Source organism: Crocodylus siamensis, chromosome 2 (genome assembly GCF_052110815.1).
Source record: "Crocodylus siamensis isolate JL-2025a chromosome 2, ASM5211081v1, whole genome shotgun sequence".
NCBI classification, from domain to species: Eukaryota; Metazoa; Chordata; order Crocodylia; family Crocodylidae; genus Crocodylus; species Crocodylus siamensis.
Window position 1 is genome coordinate 231,442,926 of NC_143396.1, and position 10,371 is coordinate 231,453,296.

The window sequence follows — 10,371 nt, forward strand, 5'->3', positions numbered from 1 at the left end:
CTACAGCCAATAGCAGTACTTTCTGTTGCACTGATTTGTGGACCCCTGTACACTGGAGATCAGAGTGAAATGAATGACTCATTTCATATCAGACTACTATATAGAATTTGGGAGGAAAAAAAGGTTTCCCCTTGCCATCTCAGTGGCATTTGCACACTGACCTAGAGATGAGGCAGCATATCTCTAGGAGTATCCTATTCCAGCAGTACTGAACCTGCAACAATGTGGAGGCAGTTCTCAAGCATGAGTCCTATAGATGTTAGTGAAGAGACTTAGATCTACCATAAACAATGCAAACTATAGGGCTGGGGCTTACAAAAGTGTACACAAGGCAATGGACAAGCAGAACACTGGTTTTCACCCAGGACACTGGTGTTTGGTAGTTTCTTCTTCTTTTAAAAAAAAAAAAAATCTAGGGGTGTGTACAGAGGTACTCCATGCACATTTTACAGTGCTATAATTTAGAGCACTTTTTACAGCACTATACAGTTACAGTTAAGTATGACAGAAGTGTAGTGTTTGGTCAGGGGGTGGAGGGGCTCTGATCCTCCCTGCACTTTCCAAGCTAGGAGACAAGGTGCATTCCACAGCCTTCTTGGGCTTCTCCACTGATTAGAAATTTGACAAGCATACAGAAGTTATTTAAAGCACTGTAGGGACCTAACAGATGTACAGCTCCCTGCTTTAACTCATGGCACTTCACAAAGCCTGCCATAATTTAGGGTGACCTCACCCATCACTGAGCAGATGTTCACTGTTACGGGAAGAGAAGGGGGGAAATTGAGCTGGCACTCCTTCACTGGCTCAACTGCAAAGCTGCCTGCCTGCCTGCAGCTTCTCCCTGGCTAGCCCTGCCCCCTCTAGCTCCAATGCTATCTGCAGGAAGGGAGGGGAGATGAGGGACCTGCAGGCTGAGGTTTGCCTGGAGGCAGGGGGAAAAGGGAGAGGGATGGGGAGGACATGAGGCAGTGGGGCTCCAATCCACCCCTCCCACTCCAGCTCAGGCTGGGCAAACCCCAGCCCGTACCTCCCTCCCCCTTCCCTTCCTGCAGACAGTACCCAGGTCAGGGCTGCATCAGCCCAGCCCCAATCATGCATAGGAACTAACAGAAGTTACCTAAGATGCTCTGCTTTGGAGCACCTTCATCCTATCCCTCATCAGATGACGGGCAATTTGTCATGTAATCAGCCACTTTTAAAGTGCTCTGCAGCTGTGTACTTCTGCCAGGGCACAGCTGTAGAGCACTTTCAGGGGGCCAAGCGCATGACAAGCATCACTTCTGTCAGCAACCCAAGTACAGCACTTTGAATTTAATATCTCATTTAACAAGGGTTAATTAAAGTGCTGTACCCATTTTTGAAGTTCTATAAAGCTATGCACTTCTGTTAAGTCATGGCAACAAAGCCTTTTTAAAAAGTGGCAGAAAAAGCAACTTCTGTACACACGCTAGTTATCTAGATGCTCTTTTAACTGTGGCATTTACAAATATCTTACATTCTTTTCATCAACTATTTGATCAGAAATCACTGGTATGATTTCTGCTCAGGAAGTCCATGCAATTTTTCAATAAGCTCTCTCCTCTCTATTTTAAAAAGTTCAAAACAATGGACTAAAAGGAGAGTCCTGCTGCTTATGCTACTGTGGCAGTAAGTGGAGTGGCAGGTCACACATAAAAATTACACAATTCTCACCCATTTCAGACTCTTAATAGCTAGTTCCATCAACAAGAATGTACGAGGTGCACGAGCTCTGAAGAAGGCTCATTCAGAAAAATACTGTCTGAATTGAAGAGAGCAGACAAACTGAAATAAAAAAAACCAGGAAGGGGACTGTGACAGGGCACCTAGCGTGACTGTCACTTTAATAAGAGAGAAGGCTTTAGAAACAGCTCAGGCAACAATCAGGGAAGACACCTGACTGGGCAGGGCTGGGCTGGGGTTCAGGTATATAAAAGCCCAGAGCCTGCAGTAGTAGGCAGGCAGCTTTACTTTGGGTGCTGACACAGAATGAAATCCTGAGCAGGCTGCTGAGAGAGTGATTCTGGCTCAAGTACACCTGTAGGACTGGGGGGTTGGCTTTGGAGACAATGGACCAGCCCCCATTCAGTATGCCCTTGTGCTGGGGAGCATCTGGAGGTTTGCGGAAGGGACTAAGGGCAGGTAAAGAAGTCTCAGCTGGCCAGGGAGATAGGGGCTAGAGGGCCCACCCAGACAACAAAGGGCCAAAGGACCCAGAGAGAAAGAGCAGAAGCTAGAGGGCTTGAAAACAGAGCACAGGGCCGAAGGGTCTGGGGAGCAGGTAGGGCCAGGGTGCCCATAAGTCTCACTGGCCTAAGAGTGGGACCAGGGCTCAGTAGGGACCAAAGGCCAAGAAGGGCCACAGCTGGAGGTGGGCAGAGCTGTAGAGTCCATGCATCTCAACTGGTCTAGGAGGTACCAACAGTCAGGAGGGCCACAGCCAGAGACTGAGGGGACCAGAGTCCCTAAAGCCCAGAGGACCTGGTATAAGGATGAACAGAGCCCATAGCTCAAAAGGGCAGTTATGACTTAATTAGCATGTGTGACATCTGAAAGGCAGGTGCTGGGGAGGCCAGTCCACATAATTAGCCCTTAAGGTAATGAGCACAGACCAAACACCTGTGTTCAAGTGTGAGACCAGACTTGGGGAGCCATGAGGCAGCCTCCCACTTCCTAAAATATAAATACATCAAGGTGTGGCAGGAAAGTGGAAGGGGAGATTGCTCAAAGAGAGCAAAGTTGATAAGGGTTGAGAGGGCTCCCAGGGCATCGTGCTACCTGGAATGGGAGTCTGTTACAGAGATTAACAGAAAAATAGCTCACTGGTATTGAGGACCAAGTAACCATTCAACAAATTGTTACCAGAGAATGACAACTCAACCCACTAAACCTCTCCCCCCGCAAAAAAGGCTTTGGTAGGCTCTCTCTCTTTACCACTCCTCCTTAGCTGATGGGAAAACAGACTATACCTTGTTAGTGCGATTGGAAAAAAAACTGGAAGAGCAGTCTTTTCATGAAAGCCCTAAGCTGGTGTCAAGAGATGGGAACTGTACTTTCTTCTTCTTCCTCAACATCATCACTGATTTATTCCATTTAATTTCAGGGCAGTTATTTCCACATCTCTGTTTCTCCTTCTATTAAACAGAGATAATGAGGTGTAGTGTTTACAAAGCACTTTTAGATCACTGAAGGCTTTCAGGAAGGGTAAAAAATTACTCTTGAAAGATGTGTCAGATCAGAACACCATTCCAACATAAGACAGTTTAATTCAGCTCTCCCCTGTTGCTCTACTCCTCATGTCCAAAACTGGCTTTTCCAAAGGTAGGGGTTCTTGCAATGGACAGCAGATTCTTTCCTACCAGAAACACTTCATTTATTTTCTCTTGGTCTACCCCTCACTTTCAGATCTTCTCTGTTCCTTTTCCTTGCTGTTTTTTGGTGTTCCCCTGTTTATTTTCTTCATTTTCCTTAACTTATTTCCATGCACTTCCTCCCGAACCTCAACTCAAAAAAATGAAGATGATTCTAACGGTTGGACTACCCAGAAAACCCACAATCACAGGAACATGATAGTTCAAGACAATGAGGGGCCAACTCTTTTGGCAGGTGTACCACAAATTAAGCCCTGTGTTCTCCTTGTGCGCCATTCTGATCCCTTTTCCCCCTACTTGTTCTGCTGCTCTGCTTTAAGCTCCCTGCCCTATTGGCCCTGTGCTGCCTGCTCCCTCCTGATCTGCAGGGAGGCTGCCCATGCCACGAACTCACCACCTCTGGTCTAAGACATGCCATCCCCCACTCTTCGCTTATTCCTCAACTTTTTATGAAGGAGAGACTACACCTAACCATCACTTGATTCTTATTAAGTCACATCCACCACAAATACAGTTATGAAATTGACCCAAGAAAGAAAAAGTAGATCGAATCATAGGAAATCAGGGTTGAAAGGGCCCTCAGGAGGACATCTAGTCCAACCCCCTGGGGCTCAAAGCAGGACCATTCCCAACTAGATCATCCCAGACAAGGCTTTGTCTAGCCAGGTCTTAAAATTCTCCAAGGATGGAGGTTCCACCACCTCTCTAGGTAACCTGTTTCAGTGTTTTACTACCCTCCTAGTGTGAAAATTCTTCCTAATATTTAACCTAAACTCTCCTTGCTACAACTTGAAACCGTTGCTCCTTGTTCTATCATCTGCCACCACTGAGAACAGTCTAGCTTTATCCTCTTTCAAACCCCCCTTTAGGTAGTTGAAGGCTGCTATTAAATCTCCTCTCCTTCATGGTTAAGAGTTAAGTATCTAATCCTGTAGGTGCAGGATTCATGTTTTTCTTCTTTTTTTTTTTTAAAAGAACAAACCTAAAAAAAGAATAAGGTGCAGGTGATCCTAGTACAGCCTGTGCCAGCCCCTGAGTGCTTTTGAGAGGAGGCAAGACAGCTTCCTTGCTGGACTTGGGCCTAGTCAGTGGGAAGCAAATCCTGCACAGAAATGCTCCAGGTGAGACTGGGTGGAGAGAAGAGGGGGAATCCCCAAGGAAAACTACTGCTCCCAGATCCCCGCCCTTCCCCAAGGTGAGGGAAAGGGAAGGGACAGGAGCTGGGCAGCAGGCTGCGGTTGAGCTACTGCGTGGCGGCCGCACCCCTGGCTCCGCGCCTCGGCGAGGAAGCTGCTGGAAAGGCGCCCGGGCGGGGCAGAGCCGTCGCACGAGCCGAGGCCGAGGTCGCGTCGGGGAGCGCTGCCCGCGAGGCACGTGAGGGCGGCCCCAGGCGCTACGGCTCAAGCGAGGCCGCCAGCCCTGCCCGGTCGCCTATGCGGCGAAGCCCCGCGGCACCTCCTGACACAGCCGCCTCCCGGGGCCGGGCCGAGCCGAGCCCACCTCCCACAATGCCCGGATGCAGAGCCACTCCGGCCCCTTCCCCGCCCCCGCCGGGGCGCCCGTCACGTGACCGCCGGCCCCCCGCTCGCAAGAGGAGGAGGAGAGGGCGGAGCAAACCCAGCCCCTCCTGTGGCCTCAACCGCGGCGCGGGCAGGTTCCCGGCTGCGGTCACGTGTGATTGGGCCGCCGCGGTCACGTGACGCGCACACTGCACGGCGCCTCCTCGAATAAAACTTCAAAATGGGGGAGGAAGGGCCGGGCCGGGCCCCGCCGCCAGCACCTACCTGCTTCCCGCCGCCGGCTCTACGCAGCACCGATCCGCCCCAAGGCCCACGCGCCCCACTCGCGGCGCTGGAGGCCCTCGCGTGCCGCGTGCCGCCGCCCGCCCTCCTCATTGGCTGCTAGGCCCGTCACGTGGCCCACCGCGGGGTGCCGGCGCGACGCGGCAGCCTGGAGGGAGGAAGCAGGCGGCAGTGACTCGCCAGCAGGCTGCGAGGCGAGGGGCTCCGGGCACGCAGGCAAACTGGCCTCGCGACGCCCTGGCGAGCGCGCTCCTGATTGGCTGTGCGTGACGTGCGTTCCGGCCCTCGGATTGGCCACGCCCTTCCTGCCCTTCCCCCGCCCTTCGCGCGAGGGAAACACGCTGTTCTCGCGTGGGCCGAGCAAGCACGCGCACCTCATTGGCTGGCTGCGGCTGCGCCCTCTCGCCCCCCCCCCCTTGGAGCGTTGCTGGGGCGGGGCGAGGAAGTGGTGTTCTCGAAATATCACCGAGGCCTCCGGACCACCTGTCCCGTCTGAAAGTGGCACAGCTCTCCCGCCGGGCAGTGGCACTGCGCACGCGCCGGCCGCTTACTGCCGGCTTGACACGGCCCCGCAGCACCTGTCCCCACTGAGCCCCCCCAGGCAGGAAGCCTCCTGCCATGCCGGAGTTGACAAGATGGCAGCCGTGGGGTAGACACCTGCACCTATTGACACAGCCACTTGCGTGTGTGGCATCAACACTCAAAAGGACCTGTTTCATAAGAAGAATGAATAATCCAGAGGGGCCAGTGTCCACCGGCAAACCCGGCATGACCCAAGCCACAGACAGCCTCTCCACACACTGCACCAGCTCGGCAAGCGGAGGTGCCATTTGCATTGAATCTCTGGCATAAGTGTCCAGGACAACATTTGTTCTCCGGGACAGAGAACTTCTTAAAAACACAGGCTGGTTCACATGTGACCAGTCACTCGCATGGAAGAATTGCGTGGATAGACCAGACACCCGCCATTGTGTCTTTTGAGCATCTTAGTTCTCTGGCTACAGAAATAATCTGCTGGGTGGCAAAGGTTACAACATACAGGATGAAAAGAAGCAGGAAAAAAGCCCGTTATAGCCAACACAACCAAAAAAATGAAGACTTCTTGGTACAAAGAACACTTTAACAAATGTCGGGTATTCATTAGCCATATTCATGTAAAGGAAAAAGCCATTGGAGCTCATGGTAGAGGTGATATCTTTTATTCAACCAATAAAATTTTTGCAAAAAAAAATTCTGTAATTGCAGTTAAAGACAAATTTTGTTTAAAAATCTTGTTTGTCTAATAAAAGCTATCACCTAGACCATGAGTCCTGATTGCTTTTTAACAATGGTCAGCATTTCATTGAAGATTACACCTAGCTTATGTTCGCATATAAGCGTGAGGAATCTCAAAATTACTACTTAGTAATAAATTCTGGCATTATTTTTGAGCAAAAAATGTCATGGCAAAGTGATTATTATATCTCTAAAATGGAAATAAAATCAGTTTCATTATATTAATTAGCAATCTCTTTAGTTGTGAAACAGATCTACTGACAAGAAAACCTGGAGATAAGACAAGCTGTCTTCATGACTATTTGTCATTGCAGTTAATGGAAATCACTTTCAGACATCCGGGTGTTAGACGGATGGAAGAATGCGTGTTCAAATTTCTTAAAATATGGGCATAAGAAGAAAGGGGTTTTCAATAAGGATATTTAGAAACTCATTTCTCTCTGCCTTTGTTTGACATATGTTGTTGTTGGCAGTCCCTTGATATGAGGATGACAGTTTTCCAGTAAATAGGGAAGCCATCAGTGAGTCTGTAGGTGACTGAGGAAGCTGATCTGAGATCCACACGTTCACCTGTAGACATGGCAAATAGTTCTGAGAGGAAGGAGTAGATCCTGGTGATGTCCGGTCACAGCTCTTTCCCTTTGTCTTTCTCATCCATCCACTTCCATAGCATGGCAAGTTTGCTTAAAATGATTGATGCCTTGTACATAACAGTGCCACTGGTGACAGTTTAGTACTTGAGTCCCCAAGGTGTTGATGTTACTATAGCATTTCTTCAGATTAGCTTTTACGGGGTCTTTAGGTGTGTCTACACAAGATGCTGTGTCACAGTTGTTACTGCACATTTATTTAGTATTTACTAGCAAGTACTAAATAAATGCACAATAACTGGAGTTACCGCGCAGTAGCACCAGCAAAAATCTTTTAGGTGACGCTACTGCGCAGTAGACTAATAATACTGTGCAGTAGCGTATTAGTACTGTCTGTGCTATCATGAATGGCTGGTGCCTCCTGAGACTGGGGATACCATTTGTACCCCAGCAGGGACCACCCACAGATGCCAGCAGAGGTGTCAGCAGTAGCAAGTGGGGACCGCCTGCAGATGCCGGTGGGAGGGGTGGCAAGTGAGACTGCTTGCAGCCGCATCGATAGCGAGTGCGGGGCAGGTGGTGAGTGGTGATCAGCTGCAGAAGCCTTCGGCAACTTTGGCGGCAGCCAATCTTGGGGGGCACATGCCCCATGTGCCCTCCCTGCATGTCACCTATGTGTACTGTGATGCTCTGTTGCACAGTATTTTTAGTAACTGTCTCGTGTAGATGTGCCCATTGAATGACTTCTTTTGCCCACCTCTGAAGCAGTGACCATCAGGGAGTTGGGAGTATAATCCTTGTTTTGGGAGCCGGTTGTCAGGAATCCTTATAACATGTCCTGTCCAAGGGAGTTGGTGTTGCATAAATGTGGCTTAAATGCTGGCAGTGTTTGCTTGAGCAGAATGCTGGCATTTGTTCTTCTGTTCTCCCAGCTGATATGGAGGATTTTCCAAAGACATGGCTGATGGTAATGCCATAATAAAAAATTCATAAAATAGTAAAAAAGGGTAGAGTGCATTAAAAACCGTGGAGAAAATTCCAGAGGTAACCAACATCACAAATACAGCCTAATGCATGCTTGCATTAAAATCCTTACTGTCTCATTTCAGCATTTTTGATAACTAATTGAAAAGAATGGTCTCTTTATATTGGAATACTTAGATGATAACTTAGAATGTTTAGATGATAACTTAAGGAAACTTTCTTGTTATGAAAAAACTACCATATACTGAGCTAAATAAACTCAAATGCCAAATGATGCACTTTTCTATAGGCACCCAAACCTAAAACGCCTATGCACCTGCTTAACTTTACACCAATGAGGAGGAATCTCATTGGCTTCAACAGAACTACTCGTATAAAGTTAAGTCTGTTTTTTAAACATTTGCAAGTCAGAGACCATAGTTATTAGCTGATTAATGAGAAACAGATGCCTGTTATTCATATACTAGGATGTCTAATAATTGCAGGCCATATCTTCTTCAACACAAGAAAATATATAAGAATGATATATTCTATATTGTGAATTATATATTTATTTTTATATATACAATATATATTTATTTTATACATAAAAATAGAATGCTGTGTAATGAGTAAGGAAAAAATATTTTAAAAATCTGCAAAATTCTAGTGGAAACAGAATTATGAGTAATAAGCAACATGGTTTTATAACCAGTAAATCATACCAGACAAACTCAATTCCTTTTCTAAGAATGAAGCTAAATAGGCAAAGAGAATGCTATTTCTCTATCCCAATTTTAGTGAAACATTTTATCATCTTGCTAAATCTTACCTCAGCACTATTTCAAATTAGACTGGCCACAAGCAAGATCACATGGAATGAAAGCTAGCTAGAAAACATGAAGAGTGATGACACAGGGTACTGAGTTCTAAGAAAGTGTCTGTGGTTCTGGGATAAATTTTCAAAAGTCATAGTGACAGTTGTAAAAGAGATGTTTGGCTTCAACCTTCCGTTGAAATGAATGGGAGTCAGGGTTCTAAATACCTTTGAGGAACCTACTTTAAGAGCCTGAATCACAAATTTTCAAGGGTGACTTATGTACCTAGTGGTTACTTTAATAAAACTGGCCTTTAAATTCCATTTAACTCCCAATATGGGACTTTAGCACCTTTGAAAATTGAACTTAGGCTCCTAAATCCCTGAGACAATTTCAGAAAAAAATTCCCTGGCCTATACTATAAATACAGCTGGGTCAGGGAATATAGTTGTAACACATTGCCTAAACTAGCTGTATGCATTGTTTAAACATTTAGTATAGACTGGACCTGTACTGAATTTAGCAATCAGCTTAACATCTTGGAGGCACCTCTGATTAAAGAGTTTCAGAGGCTTTAGTCCAGACTGGGTGCATCTACATGTGTTTTACTGCAGTTAGACTAATTGGCTCTGCAGTAAAGCATCACTATCTGCATGTGCACCAGTATTAGAGCACAGTAAATAAGTTAACTCTGCCATAAGTTAGTACTGTTGGGGACACTACTATTTCATAGTGCAGTTACTTACTCTGCCAAAAGGCACATGTAGGTGGTGATGGGCTGGCTGGGGCGCAAGGATGCTAAAATGCAGGGGGCTGCCTGCCACTTAGCCCCTCATTTTAGAACCCTCATACCCCAGCCAGCCCTTCTGCCTCCCAATGCTGCCACCCAGAGCCTATGGCTGACCCCCCATGTCCCTGCCAACTCTGCCCCAGCTCAAAGTGCTGCTGTCCCAGGCACACATGGATGCTTTGCCTGGGAGCAGTGTACTATGGTGCAAAGTGTGCCAGAGTTTATTTGTCTGCATTAACTGCATGTGTAGATGTACCTGCTGAGTGCTACTTTTTTGGGGGTTTTAACTTTCCCTGTATTGCAAATTGGAGTCTTGTTTGTAACTAGGTTAAGAAAAAGATAGCCAGATCTAACCAGTTCTTTTACGTAACTGCTTCTGTAGTATAAATGGGGCCCATTCCACAGGGGATAGATGTTAAACTCAATTTTATTTAACACATATTTTATGTTATCAGGAAGAGCAGAGGAAATGTCATATTAATTACATTCACAGATTATGTTGAACTGGAAAGAGCTGCAAACCCCCAAAAGGCCAGAAAAGTAGGCCTTACAAAAGCTAGAATTATTGGCAGAAAATGCACTCTAATACAGTCTGTGTGAGTAAAAGATATCACTAATTTTTGGGGGGAGAAAACACCTATAAAGCAGCAATGATGCAGGAAATCTAGGGAACATCACAAGCAACACATTAGAAACTAGGTTGCAGTAAGAACATACGAAGTGCCATAAGCCCAATATTCTGTC

General features: G+C 47.0%; 1 protein-coding gene across 3 annotated transcripts in view; it reads right to left on the reverse strand.

The window, feature by feature from the left end:
- Positions 1–8,293, reverse strand: part of MGA (MAX dimerization protein MGA) — an 83,618-nt gene extending 75,325 nt beyond the window's left edge. For 2 of the 3 annotated variants that reach the window (XM_090033369.1, XM_090033368.1), the window contains exon 1: positions 5,174–8,292. The gene's annotated coding sequence lies outside the window, so the exon portion shown is untranslated. Of the gene's footprint in view, positions 1–5,173 lie in introns of all 3 variants that reach the window. The other variant, XM_090033371.1, reaches the window with a different exon arrangement.
- Between the last annotated feature and the right edge of the window lie 2,078 nt (positions 8,294–10,371).